Source organism: Schistocerca nitens, chromosome 11, assembly GCF_023898315.1.
Source record: "Schistocerca nitens isolate TAMUIC-IGC-003100 chromosome 11, iqSchNite1.1, whole genome shotgun sequence".
Classification (NCBI taxonomy): domain Eukaryota; kingdom Metazoa; phylum Arthropoda; class Insecta; order Orthoptera; family Acrididae; genus Schistocerca; species Schistocerca nitens.
The window spans coordinates 200,364,895-200,380,546 of NC_064624.1; the positions used below are offsets into that span (position 1 = coordinate 200,364,895).

Below are 15,652 nucleotides of genomic sequence, written 5' to 3' on the forward strand. Positions count from 1 at the left end.
ACACTAATGTGTCATAAAATAGCCAACAAACAATAACTCAAAGGGAATATGTAGTATGAAAGTTACTTGGGCAAAAGCAGGGGACATAAAAAAATTGTGGGTTCAACGGACCTCCCCCCCCCCCCCCCCCCGCCCTAGGCATCCTAGGGTTAAACTGGGATTTCGTTTCATGAACCCATAGAACCAGTCTACACCAGCCATTCCCTCCATCCAGTTCTCAGGATGTTCATTTTTCACAGCCAGTTCACTTGCTAAGTTTTATTGTATCATCAAAAGTGACGACATTTAGCGGGCAGTGGCTCCATTTGAAACCACCCTGTATGTGTTCAGTTTATATATATTTCGTTTAATTTTTACTTTTTTCTGTCTCACTGTATGAAAATTATTACAATAAAAACAAGGAAAAATTTAAATTTTTTTTTTATTTTGCCCTTGAAAGGGTTAAACAAATTCCTCCTTTTCAGAAATGTTTTTCTTGCTATTTTAGGCTGTATTTTATGTTTTCCCCACTTAATCAGCCACCATATTTTATTCTGATGCCTAAATAGCAAAACTAATCAACTGCTTTTAGCGTCTCAATTGCTAATTTGTCCTAAATAATACATCTCTTTTTCCAACAAACAGCTCAGTTCATACATACAATACCAGGAAGAAAAATGATCTGCACAAAGACTTAAAAGCACTTACTTTAGTTCAAAAAGGGGTCCACTACTCAGGAACACTCATCTTCAATAATTTGCCAGCAAACATAAAAAATTTAGTTACAAATAAAGATCAGTTTAAAAGGAGCCTGAAAGACTTACTAGTGGCTAACTCCTTCTACTCCACTGACGAATTTTTTAATAGAAACAAATGATGTATATATTCATACTATTAGTATTGTTATTTTTGCTTAAAAAAATTAAAAAAAATAAAAAAAGTTGACATGTTCCACATCCACGAGCATCTCCTCAGCATGGATCTATGGAACGAAAAACTAATCTAATCTAATCTCATCTCTGCAACCCCCCCCCCTACCTCCCCCCCCACACACACACCTATTTAATTCGAAGAGCTGAATTAATATCTTATTACTACTGAACACAAAACAAGGCTAACAAAACTTAGCTTCTTACAAAACTCGTGTTTCACAATAAAAATATGTATATTTATTGTTGCAATAAAGAGTGGATTCACTACACACAACAAAACACACCATTACAAATATTGCAATGCTGTTCCAACAATGAACAAAGGAAAAATATATATACTGTACACCAAACTATTATGGAGACCTTTCAGCATAGAAAGCCACATGTCTCTTGATTTAAGACTGCACCAACATGTGCCTCTTGCACTTCTGCACCTTTTCAGTGCAGTAATGTGTTCAATGTAAATAAGTATTATAGTAGTTGTATTACATGTTTATTACCTTATAAATAAATAAATATGAATATAATAGAGGGAAACATTCCACGTGGGAAAAATATGTCTAAAAACACAGATGATGTGACTTACCGAACGAAAGTGCTGGCAGGTCGATAGACACACAAACAAACACAAACATACACACAAAATTCAAGCTTTCGCAACAAACTGTTGCCTCATCAGGAAAGAGGGAAGGAGAGGGAAAGACGAAAATATGTGGGTTTTAAGGGAGAGGGTAAGGAGTCATTCCAATCCCGGGAGCGGAAAGACTTACCTTAGGGGGAAAAAAGGACGGGTATACACTCGCGCACACACACATATCTATCCGCACATACACAGACACAAGCAGACATTTGTAAAGGCTAAAGAGAAAATAAGATGACAGGAAAGATTTCGAAATGCAACAGTGACAATAACAAACGTCATGTGTATGTTTGTGTTTGTTTGTGTGTCTATCGACCTGCCAGCACTTCATGTCTGCTTGTGTCTGCATATGTTTGATGGATATGTGTGTGTGTGCGAGTGTATACCCGTCCTTTTTCCCCCTAAGGTAAGTCTTTCCGCTCCCGGGTTTGGAATGACTCCTTACCCTCTCCCTTAAAACCCACATCCTTTCGTCTTTCCCTCTCCTTCCCTCTTTCCTGATGAGGCAACAGTTTGTTGCGAAAGCTTGAATTTTGTGTGTGTGTTTGTGTTTGTTTGTGTGTCTATCAACCTGCCAGCGCTTTCGTTTGGTAAGTCACATCATCTTTGTATTTAGATACATCTGTGTTTTTAGATATAAATAAATAAATAAACATTTTAATTTTAAATTCAGTGCATTAGTATTTGTAAAATGACTCTTTCATATAGTGTTCATTAAAAAATGGCGATCATTCCACTTGGGACCTGTGGAATGGTACATTAGCTTATTTGTTTTAGTTGTAAATATTTGTCATGTATTGTTGTTCTTCTGACATGTTCCACATCCTGGAGGATCTCCTCACTACGGATCAACTGGAATGAAAGCAAATCTAATCTAAAACTCTAATCTTGCGATTGAGAGCACTCAAATAAGTCACTACAGACACTGTGAGTGGCTTCACCCCAGAATGCACCGACAAGGGGATTTCGAACTTGGTAGCTCTAGCAAACAACTTGCAACAATAGTCACATCGGTGACACACTAAAGCACGGGATTCGAGAGAAACAGGTTTACCAATCAATTTTCCACAAACTTCACATTTGGTTGTACTCTAGACAATAGCACAGTTTTTGGGGTAACAAGGAAAAGCAAAGTATTTACTATATAACAGTTCATTTGTATGGCTTCACATATGCATTTATTTTGGCAGAGGGCAGTTAACTGGGTAAACAACAATGTCCCTGTGATATGTGATCAATGTCTGTGACTTGTTTATACGAACTGTTACCACTGAAAGAAACAGGCATGTGATCTTTTGAACTGAATACGTCTTTGCACAAATCGCTGAATCTACACTGTACATGTACTGACACGATCCACGATCTCTGAGATTTGCTCCTCATTTTTGTTCTACGGAACCTGACGTTGTAACCAAGCAGGGTTGTCCACTGCTATCCTGTTTTGGTTTTACACTCCCTCAGTAACTTAGGTAAGCAATGAACTTTTATTTTTTTCATTTTCACTACTCAGATTCCGACTACAGATTCTGTGGCCTTCAGCCTCATAGTACAGAATTCAGAAATAGTTTAAATAAAATTCCCCTAGTAAAATCTATTATTTCAGTACATTCTAATATCTATCCTGAAAGTAATGAGCTAATCAGTTTTATTGGAAATGCATACTATTAAGAGTTATGGACAATGACATATACTGTGCAATACATATTAAATAAAATTCGAGTGAGCTAATAGATCAAATTCAGCTGTAAGACTGCATCCAAAAGAAAGCCTAAATTTTACTGACTCCAGCAAAGTGTTTAAATTAACCTAAAGTCTATTAGTTAAATAGATATTAAGACTTAAAATCTGTAGCCAATTGTGATCAAACTACCAAATAATTCCGAGATCTGTTTCGATACTTTTGCTACCTTTATTTTTCTACGTAACATAACTCCAGTCTCAACTTTGTAAGTGCATTAATTAAGAATTAAGTAAATTTGAATATGTAAACATTATTGTTCAAAAGGGCTGCCGTGGTTATAAGTCGGCAATTGAGACGGCAGATGCATAAGTTAGTACCGCGTATTTAAATTGATATAGCTCACTCAGGTTATTTAAATAATAAAACCCAATAGTCAACTTCAAAACCAGTTAGAAAGGATCATTTTAACCCTGGGAAATTATAAACTGTAATATATTAACAGAAATAGTCAAATATTGAAACACTCGTCTATATAAGGTCTGAGCTGGTGCAGTTCTCAGTTAGTTCTCGGTCAGACTCTCTTGGAGCAAAAGTGCGGCAAGTTGGTTAATTTTTCGGTAATTGTAATTGTGAACTTTGTTAAAGACTGGAAGTTTTTGACCTACGTATTGTGACGATTAAGTGTAAGAGGCCTGGTCACATGAATATTGTGTGCGCGAGTGATAACAAATAAATTGCACTGTGGTTGGCATAAATGTTCAACAATGAATACGGTCTTGACTTTTTATTTTGGAAAACTTAATCTAGGATCCTGGCTTCTTAATTTCAGTGTGATTTAGGTGAGACGGACGCAGCTACCGGGAAGACAATATTGAATAAACAAAGCAAGGTAAGTTGAGAACACTGCACACTATCTACTCGGTAAGGAAGTTTCAATACCGGTACATCCGGTTGTGACGTGAACTAGTAAGAGGCACTAATACAAGGATACAGCCCGGCATGTTACAATGTGTAAATAAAAAATAAAATACACACCTTCCTACTGTCACCAAATGAGCATGCAGGGTCATGTCACTGTATTTCATATTCAAATGCTTATTCAGCACGAAATCAGAGAGAGACACTTCACCACAGCATCTATAAGCATGTGATTGTAGTTCTACAGTATCAATATGAATGAAGAAATGCATTATGAGGCTGTATTTTGATGTAAAGCTCTGTATGTACGAACTGCAAGTCAAGACAGGAAAGTTCCGGTCCATCGCACCCACACTATCTGCACTGCAGAACGAACTATTCTCTTGTGTCACAATTTCTTGTGTTCGAAGACTACAACTGATGAACTGTATTTCCTCCTCCTGCTCCATCAGCACATCATGATTACTTTCTTCAAATGGAGCACTGTTGTACCCGTCAGAAATTTGGGTAGACCTGCAAGCATTAAAATCATCAAACAAATACAGAAGGGGAAAAAAAAAGACAAAAAATTGGTCAAGAGGATACAGGGTGTTCAAAAAGTCTCACCGCAGTGCCGTACGATTGTTAGTGGCGTGTGCCGTATGCCGCAGTGACTATACAAAAATGAAACTCGATGAAATACAAGTTATTAATTTATTGAATATTCATTTTTAGTTACAAATTTTCACACTGAATGTTGAAAGTGTCCCCCCTGTTGTTGAATACACTGTAGTGTTTCCATTCCTCGTGGTTCTGCTGTCAAACTACACTCCTGCAAACGGAAAAAAGAACACATTGACACCGGTGTGTCAGACCCACCATACTTGCTCCGGACACTGCGAGAGGGCTGTACAAGCAATGATCACACGCACGGCACAGCGGACACACCAGGAACCGCGGTGTTGGCCGTCGAATGGCCCTAGCTGCGCAGCATTTGTGCACCGCCGCCGTCAGTGTCAGCCAGTTTGCCGTGGCATACGTAGCTCCATCGCAGTCTTTAACACTGGTAGCATGCCGCGACAGCGTGGACGTGAACCGTATGTGCAGTTGACGGACTTTGAGTGAGGGCGTATAGTGGGCATGCGGGAGGCCGGGTGGACGTACTGCCGAATTGCTCAACACGTGGGGCGTGAGGTCTCCACAGTACATCGATGTTGTCGCCAGTGGTCGGCGGAAGGTGCACGTGCCCGTCGACCTGGGACCGGACCGCAGCGACGCACGGATGCACGCCGAGACCGTAGGATCCTACGCAGTGCCGTAGGGGACCGCACCGCCACTTCCCAGCAAATTAGGGACACTGTTGCTCCTGGGGTATCGGCGAGGACCATTCGCAACCGTCTCCGTGAAGCTGGGCTACGGTCCCGCACACCGTTAGGCCGTCTTCCGCTCACGGCCCAACATCGTGCAGCCCGCCTCCAGTGGTGTCGCGACAGGCGTGAATGGAGGGACGAATGGAGACGTGTCGTCTTCAGCGATGAGAGTCGCTTCTGCCTCGGTGCCAATGATGGTCGTATGCGTGTTTGGCGCCGTGCAGGTGAGCGCCACAATCAGGACTGCATACGACCGAGGCACACAGGGCCAACACCCGCCATCGTGGTGTGGGGAGCGATCTCCTACACTGGCCGTACACCACTGGTGATCGTCGAGGGGACACTGAATAGTGCACGGTACATCCAAACCGTCATCGAACCCATCGTTCTACCATTCCTAGACCGGCAAGGGAACTTGCTGTTCCAACAGGACAATGCACGTCCGCATGTATCCCGTGCCACCCAACGTGCTCTAGAAGGTGTAAGTCAACTACCCTGGCCAGCAAGATCTCCGGATCTGTCCCCCATTGAGCGTGTTTGGGACTGGATGAAGCGTCGTCTCACGCGGTCTGCACGTCCAGCACGAACGCTGGTCCAACTGAGGCGCCAGGTGGAAATGGCATGGCAAGCCGTTCCACAGGACTACATCCAGCATCTCCACGATCGTCTCCATGGGAGAATAGCAGCCTGCATTGCTGCGAAAGGTGGATATACACTGTACTAGTGCCGACATTGTGCATGCTCTGTTGCCTGTGTCTATGTGCCTGTGGTTCTGTCAGTGTGATCATGTGATGTATCTGACCCCAGGAATGTGTCAATAAAGTTTCCCCTTCCTGGGACAATGAATTCACGGTGTTCTTATTTCAATTTCCAGGAGTGTATAAAATAGAAAATCTGATTGGGTTTTGAATTTTGATGGAATAAGTTGCGGATAAGGCGGACTTCGTATTACTGATTGAGACAGTGCTGTAATTTGACCGTGCATGGCAGACCGGGTCGGCAACCCTACAAAAAGCGACTGTACGAAAATAGCATCAGAAATAAGTTGAAATTTGCCTTATAAGTCTGTTAGAAAAGTAGTATTAATTATAATATAGTCTTTGTGGCTGTCTTCTTAATTTTCTCGTGGAATGACCTGTTTTCATTGTTTTCCGTCTGTTGAAAATTTCTTTAAGTTGTCACTGTCAGGATTAATTTATACATTTTGCAATAACCATTTCGAATCACTATTGAAATAACTTTGTTTCGTAATATAGTTTTAATTTCCACTTAAAAGCATATTTAACACAGCGCCGAAAAATACACGTCTTTTGTATGAAGACAAGAGAGAGAGAGAGAGAGAGAGAGAGAGAGAGAGGAGTAATCAATTCGTTGTTAAAAACAAACACCTACGCAACAGTAAAAAAAAAATTATAAAAATCGGTCGCTGGCGCAACGTTCTTCCGCATGCGCGATCGTAAATCATATCTTTGTATTGGCGGAGGCGCGGTAGTCAAAGTACCGTTACAACACAATTCAGTTCATCTAATCGTGTTTCCAAACACAAGCTGTAACATTTCTTCTGTAACAAAAGCAGTGATAGTGGATATTGCAGTTTTCGATTCGTCAATGGATTTTGGGTGGTTTTTATAGACATTTGCTTTCGCTGCACCCCAGAAGAAAAAGCCAGGTGGTGTTCGGGCAGACGATCATGGAGGTTAATGTGCCTGTGAAATTATGTGATCACCAAAAACATCGGCAAGCAGTGACATTGAAACATGAGCTGTATGCGCGGTTGCACCACCTTGTTGGAAATAACCGTTCAGTATTTCACTTAACACAAGTTCTCCTATGAATGGGTACAGAATATCACTGCAGTATCGTAGTGCGTTTATTGTTTCATTGAAAAATATGGGACCCACAATCCGACATCTAGAAATTGCAATCCAAACTCCTATTTTCACAGAATGAAGTGGTTCCTCAGGAATATACAATAGATTTGCAGTACTCCACATACGAGAAATTTGCGAGTTCATGTACCCGGATAAATGAAACCACACCTCACCAGTGAAAAACGTTTTATTGAGAGTATCCCTTCCATTTTGTTGAACGAAATTTTTTAACCGTTGACAATAATGCAGTCTCTTGCTATGATCAGTATTTTTCAGTTCTTGCACGACTGTCACTTTGTATGGGAAAAATTCTGATTTTTTTTCCTTACAGCTGTGTGGGCCGTTCTGACACTAAAGTCAATTTCCAGGGCAAGTTTTCTTACTGACTTGTTCGGACTCATGGACATTTCATCGCAAATATCGAGTAGTTTATCCTCGGACAAAACGCTAGGACGATCACTTCTCGGTACATCTGTCGCTGAACCCGTATTTCGAAATTTGTTAATCAAACCTCGCACAGTATCGCAATGTGGGAGTGTTGTCTCCGGGAAAACTGAATTAAACGTTTGACGAACCGAAACTGTGTATGTACGGCTAGCTTTGAACACTAGTTCGACTAAAAACACATGTTCTTCAATGGTTGGCATTTTAACAGTGACGAAAACGAAACAAACGAGCGAAGGAACTAAACTTAAACGTTCACGTCAACACGTAACGCCACACACCAAAGATACTACTGACGCTGGCTGAGATAAACGAAACAGTGGAATGTCGGCAGAGTCCACTTGAAGGGAAGTAACCCAGGCAGGCGAACAATCATACGGCACTGCGGAGAGACTTTTTGAACTGATGAAGACACATCTCAGTATGGACATGAAAAATGAAGATTTAGTTACTTCACCAAACTACAAAAACGTTATTATAACACATTTACACACAGAAAAGAAATTTTACTGCAAGAGACACACTCGAAAAAAAAAAAAAAATGGAATTGACTTTACTACAGAATAGTAAAATATTTCACTTCAGTGACTCCAAATGTACGTGGAAAATGTAGATCACAGCAGTTTGATATGGATTTGAATTCAGCTTTGTGAGAGAGACGGAAACTCAGATTTCACTCGCACAGTAAACAGCTTTAAGTAACACCTGAGATGATTGCTTTGCTAAAATGTAAATTTGTGTTTTTTACATTGACCGACCCTGTCCTAATGTCATCAATAGCTGGTTGTACACGTGTGAATTCATCACAAAAACTTCTGGCACAGTAAATACAGCTGAATTATGCTGTGTGGAATGATGAGTGTTTAGACAGCTCCCTATGCTTAATATATACAGGGTGTTACAAAAAGGTACGGCCAAACTTTCAGAAAACATTCTTCACACACAAATACAGAAAAGATGTTATGTGGACACGTGTCCGGAAACGCTTAATTTCCATGTCAGAGCTCATTTTAGTTTCGTCAGTATGTACTGTACTTCCTCGATTCACCGCCAGTTGGCCCAATTGAAGGAAGGTAATGTTGACTTCGGTGCTTGTGTTGACATGCGACTCATTGCTCTACAGTACTAGCATCGAGCACATCAGTACGTAGCAATGACAGGTTAGTGTTCATCACGAACGTGGTTTTCCACCTACACTCAATGGAGCACGTTATCACGATTTCATACGGGATACTCTACCTGTGCTGCTAGAACATGTGCCTTTACAAGTACGACACAACATGTGGTTCGTGCACGATGGAGCTCCTGCACATTTCAGTCCAAGTGTTCGTACGCTTCTCAACAACAGATTCGGTGACCGACGGATTGGTAGAGGCGGACCAATTCTGTGGCCTCCACGCTCTCCTGACCTCAACCCTCTCGACTTTCATTGATGGGGGCATTTGAAAGCTCTCGTCTACGCAACCCCGGTACCAAATGTAGAGACTCTTCGTGCTCGTATTGTGGACGGATGTGATACAATACGCCATTCTCCAGGGCTGCATCAGCGCATCAGGGATTCCGTGCGACGGAGGGTGGATGCACGTATCCTCGCTAACGGAGGACATTTTGAACATTTCCTGTAACAAAGTGTTTGAAGTCACGCTGGTACATTCTGTTGCTGTGTGTTTCCATTCCACGATTAATGTGATTTGAAGAGAAGTAATAAAATGAGCTCTAACATGGAAAGTAAGCGTTTCCACGACACATGTCCACATAACATATTTTCCTTCTTTGTGTGTGAGGAATGTTTCCTGAAAGTTTGGCCGTACCTTTTCGTAACACCCTGTATTTGTGGACAACACTGAATACGCAAGAACTAATTAATTAAATAATTCATTCACTACTTCACTTACAATGCATTATGAAAGAACATATTTGTTAATGTTCTACAATAGCAAGGGAATAAAAATGTCTAAAACTAATTTTGTAGTGTACTGACCTAACAGATTGCCTAGAGCAAAACTGGTGTTATAACCACATTACAAGTTAACACTATTTCTAAGGAAAGCCCCTGCTTTTACACTTATGTTACATACCAACAAATACAATAAAAATTACAGTAAAACTTGATCAAGGCAGAAAGTGTGTAATTTGGAAATACAGCTAAACTGTGCAAAATATTTCAGTCCTGACACATTCAACACATTTCTGTATGGCAATTTTTTGTATATAAAGTGGCATGTGGGAATGGAAATTTGTAGAAATAATTAATAATTCACTGTATAAAGCAGAAATGCAGCTTATACAGTTCTACTGTATTAAAATATCCCTCAGTTATTCATCTCAATACAAGGATGCTACTTTTCACACGAAGATGTAACAGCCCTGACAATGCTCTTATGTAACAGAAGTGACAGTCGTTCTGTTAAACAATCGATTTACCCTCCAAGTTCAAGCATTGCACATAGATGCACTACGTGCATTATTTTCTGCCAGTTCCAGTTTACTTGGAACACTTTATGTGACAATACGATGTCAAACAAAACGTGAATGTCACTAATACTTAACAAAAAGATTAATTTAATTGAGGTGAGTGAGAGAGACAAACTCAGTGTGCACAAATAATGCTGCATTTCAAATTGGTAACAGATGAATTTACGAAACTTTGAGAAATAAGGGTAAGATACAGGACGAAAGGAAATGGCCAAATGAAAAGAAAGACAAAGATGATGCGAAATGAAGAAATTAACAAGACAGTGTGGGAATGTAAGTGCACAGGTAAAAAAAACATACCTTTGCTGGAACATCACAGAGTGAGCCTCTGAAAGTTACTAAAGGGCTCCAGAATATGGAGTTTAAGGCTTCCTCAGGAAGGCCGCACAGTTTCAGAGCTAGACACGAGATCGTGTGGAATGAAGGGTGTGGGGAAACAAAAGAGGTGCAGTGCAATGGAAGACAATGCTGCACAAACTAATTGCAAAATACGACCAGAAAGACATATTCACTGCCAACAAAGCGGGACTGTTTTATCGTGAAAAATCTCTAGCAATATAAGGTCTAAGTCAAAGCAGACTTAGGGGAGATGGGTATAGGAGAAGATGATATAACCAACAGAGACTTAATGAGAGACAAAATTCAACATTTTGAAGGATTTGAAGTGAAGAAGAGAAGAACTGGAGGAACAGGGTGGACAGAAGAACGAAGGGAGCAGCACAGAGAGAGGATGAAGACATACTGGCAGAAGAGAAAAGAGGAGGAGCGCAATAGGAGAAATGTACATTGAAAAATAGTTGTTTAACACGGTCCCTAGACGGCCAAAATCGGAATAAAAAAAAAAAATAATAAGGTGAAAAGTGCACCTGTGGAAAAATGGCCAAGGAAATATTCAATATTCACTCTACTGTTGTGTGGAAGGACGTAAGTTGAAATGGAAAAACCACTGTGTACGGAAATCTATGCATTTGTCTGCACGCAGCCAGGACAATTTTGCATATGCAGGTCAAATGTGATCAAAAAGTCGAACGTCACAGATATATCGGACGCAGGCATTCGTGACCAGTTCCAGACGTTGCGAATTTTCCGACGTCGCGAATTTTCCTGGGAGAGGCCTTGTAGGATAATATCGCTGTAATCAATGATTGGGAGTATAAGCCTTTGTATTAATTTCTTTTTCAGATCAAAAGGGAAGAGTTTTTTATATTTTTGTACGACAAGAAGGGATGCTGATGCTTTTTTGCACACTGCAGTTACTTGCTCTGTCCAATTCAGATTTTCATCTATCATTACTCCCAAACTCTTTGCTGAGGGAGAGAAGTTAATATTTGTTCCATTTAGGATAAGAGATGGTACGGATTCCCGATGTTTTGGGCTAATGAGCTTAGAGTGACCAACAAGTACCGCTCGGGTTTTAGATGGGTTTAGTTTTAGTCCTATGTCCTGTGCCCATTCTGACAGTGGTTGGTTGGTTGGGAAAAGAGACCAAACACCGAGGTCACCGGTCTCATCGGATTAGGGAAGGACGGGGATGGAAGTCGGCCGTGCCCTTTCAAAGGAACCATCCCGGCATTTGCCTGGAGCGATTTACGGAAATCACGGAAAACCCAAATCTGGATGGCCGGACGCGGGATTGAACTGTCGTCCTCCCGAATGCGAGTCCATTGTGACAGCGCATCGAGGTCAGTACTGAAATTTTCAATAGCTTCCTTAAGATTGCCTGGTTTCACACTTAGATACAACTGAAGGTCATCAGCATACATATGATATTTGCAAAAGGTCAGAACGGATGACACATCATTGACATACAGAGAGAAGAGTATAGGACCCAATACTGAGCCTCGGGGAACGCCTGACACTACCTGCCGCCACTGTGCGAGACGTCACGTACGAGCGAAACCATTGCACAGCATTCGGTGAGAAATTTAGACCGCTAAGTTTGGCTAGTAAGACTTGACTTCCGGAAGGCGTTCGATACAGTTCCGCACTGTCGCCTGATAAACAAAGTAAGAGCCTACGGAATATCAGACCAGCTGTGTGGCTGGATTGAAGAGTTTTTAGCAAACAGAACACAGCATGTTGTTATCAATGGAGAGACGTCTACAGACGTTAAAGTAACCTCTGTCGTGCCACAGGGGAGTGTTATGGGAGGTTTGCTTTTCACAATATATATGAATGACCTAGAAGATAGTGTCGGAAGTTCCATGCGGCTTTTCGCGGATGATGCTGTAGTATACAGAGAAGTTGCAGCATTAGGAAATTGTAGCGAAATGCAGGAAGAACTGCAGCGGATAGGCACTTCGTGCAGGGAGTGGCAACTGACCCTTAACATAGACAAATGTAATGAATTGCGAATACATAGAAAGAAGGATCCTTTATTGTACGATTATATGACAGCGGAACAAACACTGGTAGCAGTTACTTCTGTAAAATATCAGGGAGTATGCGTGCGGAACGATTTGAAGTGGAACGATCATATAAAATTAATTGTTGGTTCGGCGGGTACCAGGTTGAGATTCATTGGGAGAGTCCTTAGAAAATGTAGCCCATCAACAAAGGAGGTGGCTTACAAAACACTCGTTCGACCTATACTCGAGTATTGCTCATCAGTGTGGGATCCGTACCAGGTCGGGTTGACGGAGGAGATAGAGAAGATCCAAAGAAGAGCGGCACGTTTCGTCACAGGGTTATTTGATAACCGTGATAGCGTTACGGAGATGTTTAGCAAACTCAAGTGGCAGACTCCGCAAGAGAGGCGCTCTGCATCGCGGTGTAGCTTGCTGTCCAGGTTTCGAGAGGGTGCGTTTCTGGACGAGGTATCGAATATATTGCTTCCCCCTACTTATACCTCCCGAGGAGATCACGAATGTAAAATTAGAGAGATTAGAGCGCGCACGGAGGCTTTCAGACAGTCGTTCTTCCCGCGAACCATACGCGACTGGAACAGGAAAGGGAGGTAATGACAGTGGCACGTAAAGTGCCCTCCGCCACACACCGTTGGGTGGCTTGCGGAGTATAAATGTAGATGTAGATGTAAGATGTCGAAGTCGACATTACAGGCAGTTATTGACACAGTCTGTTACTCTTACTGTCGAAGAAGCTGAAAGTTTAGCCGATATTACGTGGCCAGTTTCTCTCGTGGATGCAGTAAACTGGATCGATTTGGCAGCACGAGAAATGAGGCCCGAAACTGTCACCTAGTGCTTCAGCAAAGCACACTTTGCAGGTGACGAACGAGGCGCACCTGCAGCCATTGAAGCTCGAGGAAATGCAGGAACAATTGCTGAATTAATTCAAATCCAAAATGTTCCACGCAGTCCGGATGACTAGATTCGAAGTGATGATTTTATGTCAACTAGTTACACTTTTGTTCCGGCACAACCACAAGTGCCGGAATGAAGACGACGAACGGAAGACCGGAGACGGTGGTGAGGAAACATCAGCCAATAGCATGGCTGGCAAGGACCGAGCTGTGCCGGGGTTGCCCCTGCAAGAAATGAAGACAAGCGCCTCTCCTTCCAGTCTCGGCTGCAACAGGGTGTTTAAAAAATGACCGGTATATTTGAAACGGCAATAAAAACTAAACGAGCAGCGATAGAAATACACCGTTTGTTGCAATATGCTTGGGACAACAGTACATTTTCAGGCGGACAAACTTTCGAAATTACAGTAGTTACAATTTTCAACAACAGATGGCGCTGCAAGTGATGTGAAAGATATAGAAGACAACGCAGTCTGTGGGTGCGCCATTCTGTACGTCGTCTTTCTGCTGTAAGCGTGTGCTGTTCACAACGTGCAAGTGTGCTGTGGACAACATGGTTTATTCCTTAGAACAGAGGATTTTTCTGGTGTTGGAATTCCACCGCCTAGAACATAGTGTTGTTGCAACAAGACGAAGTTTTCAACGGAGGTTTAATGTAACCAAAGGACCGAAAAGCGATACAATAAAGGATCTGTTTGAAAAATTTCAACGGACTGGGAACGTGACGGATGAACGTGCTGGAAAGGTAGGGCGACCGCGTACGGCAACCGCAGAGGGCAACGCGCAGCTAGTGCAGCAGGTGATCCGACAGCGGCCTCGGGTTTCCGTTCGCCGTGTTGCAGCTGCGGTCCAAATGACGCCGACGTCCACGTATCGTCTCGTGCGCCAGAGTTTACACCTCTATCCGTACAAAATTCAAACGCGACAACCCCTCAGCGCCGCTACCATTGCTGCACGAGAGACATTCGCTAACGATATAGTGCACAGGATTGATGACGGCGATATGCATGTGGGCAGCATTTGGTTTACTGACGAAGCTTATTTTTACCTGGACGGCTTCGTCAATAAACAGAACTGGCGCATATGGGGAACCGAAAAGCCCCACGTTGCAGTCCCATCGTCCCTGCATCCTCAAAAAGTACTGGTCTGGGCCGCCATTTCTTCCAAAGGAATCATTGGCCCATTTTTCAGATCCGAAACGATTACTGCATCACGCTATCTGGACATTCTTCGTGAATTTGTGGCGGTACAAACTGCCTTAGACGACACTGCGAACACCTCGTGGTTTATGCAAGATGGTGCCCAGCCACATCGCACGGCCGACGTCTTTAATTTCCTGAATGAATATTTCGATGATCGTGTGATTGCTTTGGGCTATCTGAAACATACAGGAGGCGGCGTGGATTGGCCTCCCTATTCGCCAGACATGAACCCCTGTGACTTCTTTCTGTGGGGACACTTGAAAGACCAGGTGTACCGCCAGAATCCAGAAACAATTGAACAGCTGAAGCAGTACATCTCATCTGCATGTGAAGCCATTCCGCCAGACACGTTGTCAAAGGTTTCGGGTAATTTCATTCAGAGACTACGCCATATTATTGCTACGCATGGTGGATATGTGGAAAATATCGTACTATAGAGTTTCCCAGACCGCAGCGCCATCTGTTGTTGAAAATTGTAACTACTGTAATTTCTAAAGTTTGTCCGCCTGAAAATGTACTGTTGTCCCGAGCATATTGCAACAAACGGTGTATTTCTATCGCTGCTCGTTTAGTTTTTATTGCCGTTTCAAATATAACGGTCATTTTTGAAACACCCTGTACATCCCCTCAGCGTACTGATGTTAGTGGAACTTTTTTTTTTTTTTTTTTTGGAGCGTGCTACAAGAAGAACTACTTGTGAACCTTATCAGTTACTTGCCTCGACTTTGACTATAGCGAAGAATCTTACTGTCTGCATGTTACTTGCAACAATGATGTAACTCCAAAGTTAAATATTTCCAACTGCTATATAAAAATAAAACCAATAGTGTTATTTAAATTCCTGGCAGATTAAAACTGTGTGCTGGACCGAGACTCGAACTCGGGACCTTTGCCTTTCG

At 42.2% G+C, this 15,652-nt stretch overlaps 1 protein-coding gene across 1 annotated transcript in view; it reads right to left on the minus strand.

Moving 5' to 3' along the window:
• Positions 1-4,627: 4,627 nt before the first annotated feature.
• The window catches only part of LOC126212776 (uncharacterized), a 153,446-nt gene continuing 142,421 nt past the window's right edge, over positions 4,628-15,652 (minus strand). The window contains exon 13 of the mRNA XM_049940181.1: positions 4,628-4,663. The gene's annotated coding sequence lies outside the window, so the exon portion shown is untranslated. The remainder of the gene's footprint in view (positions 4,664-15,652) is intronic.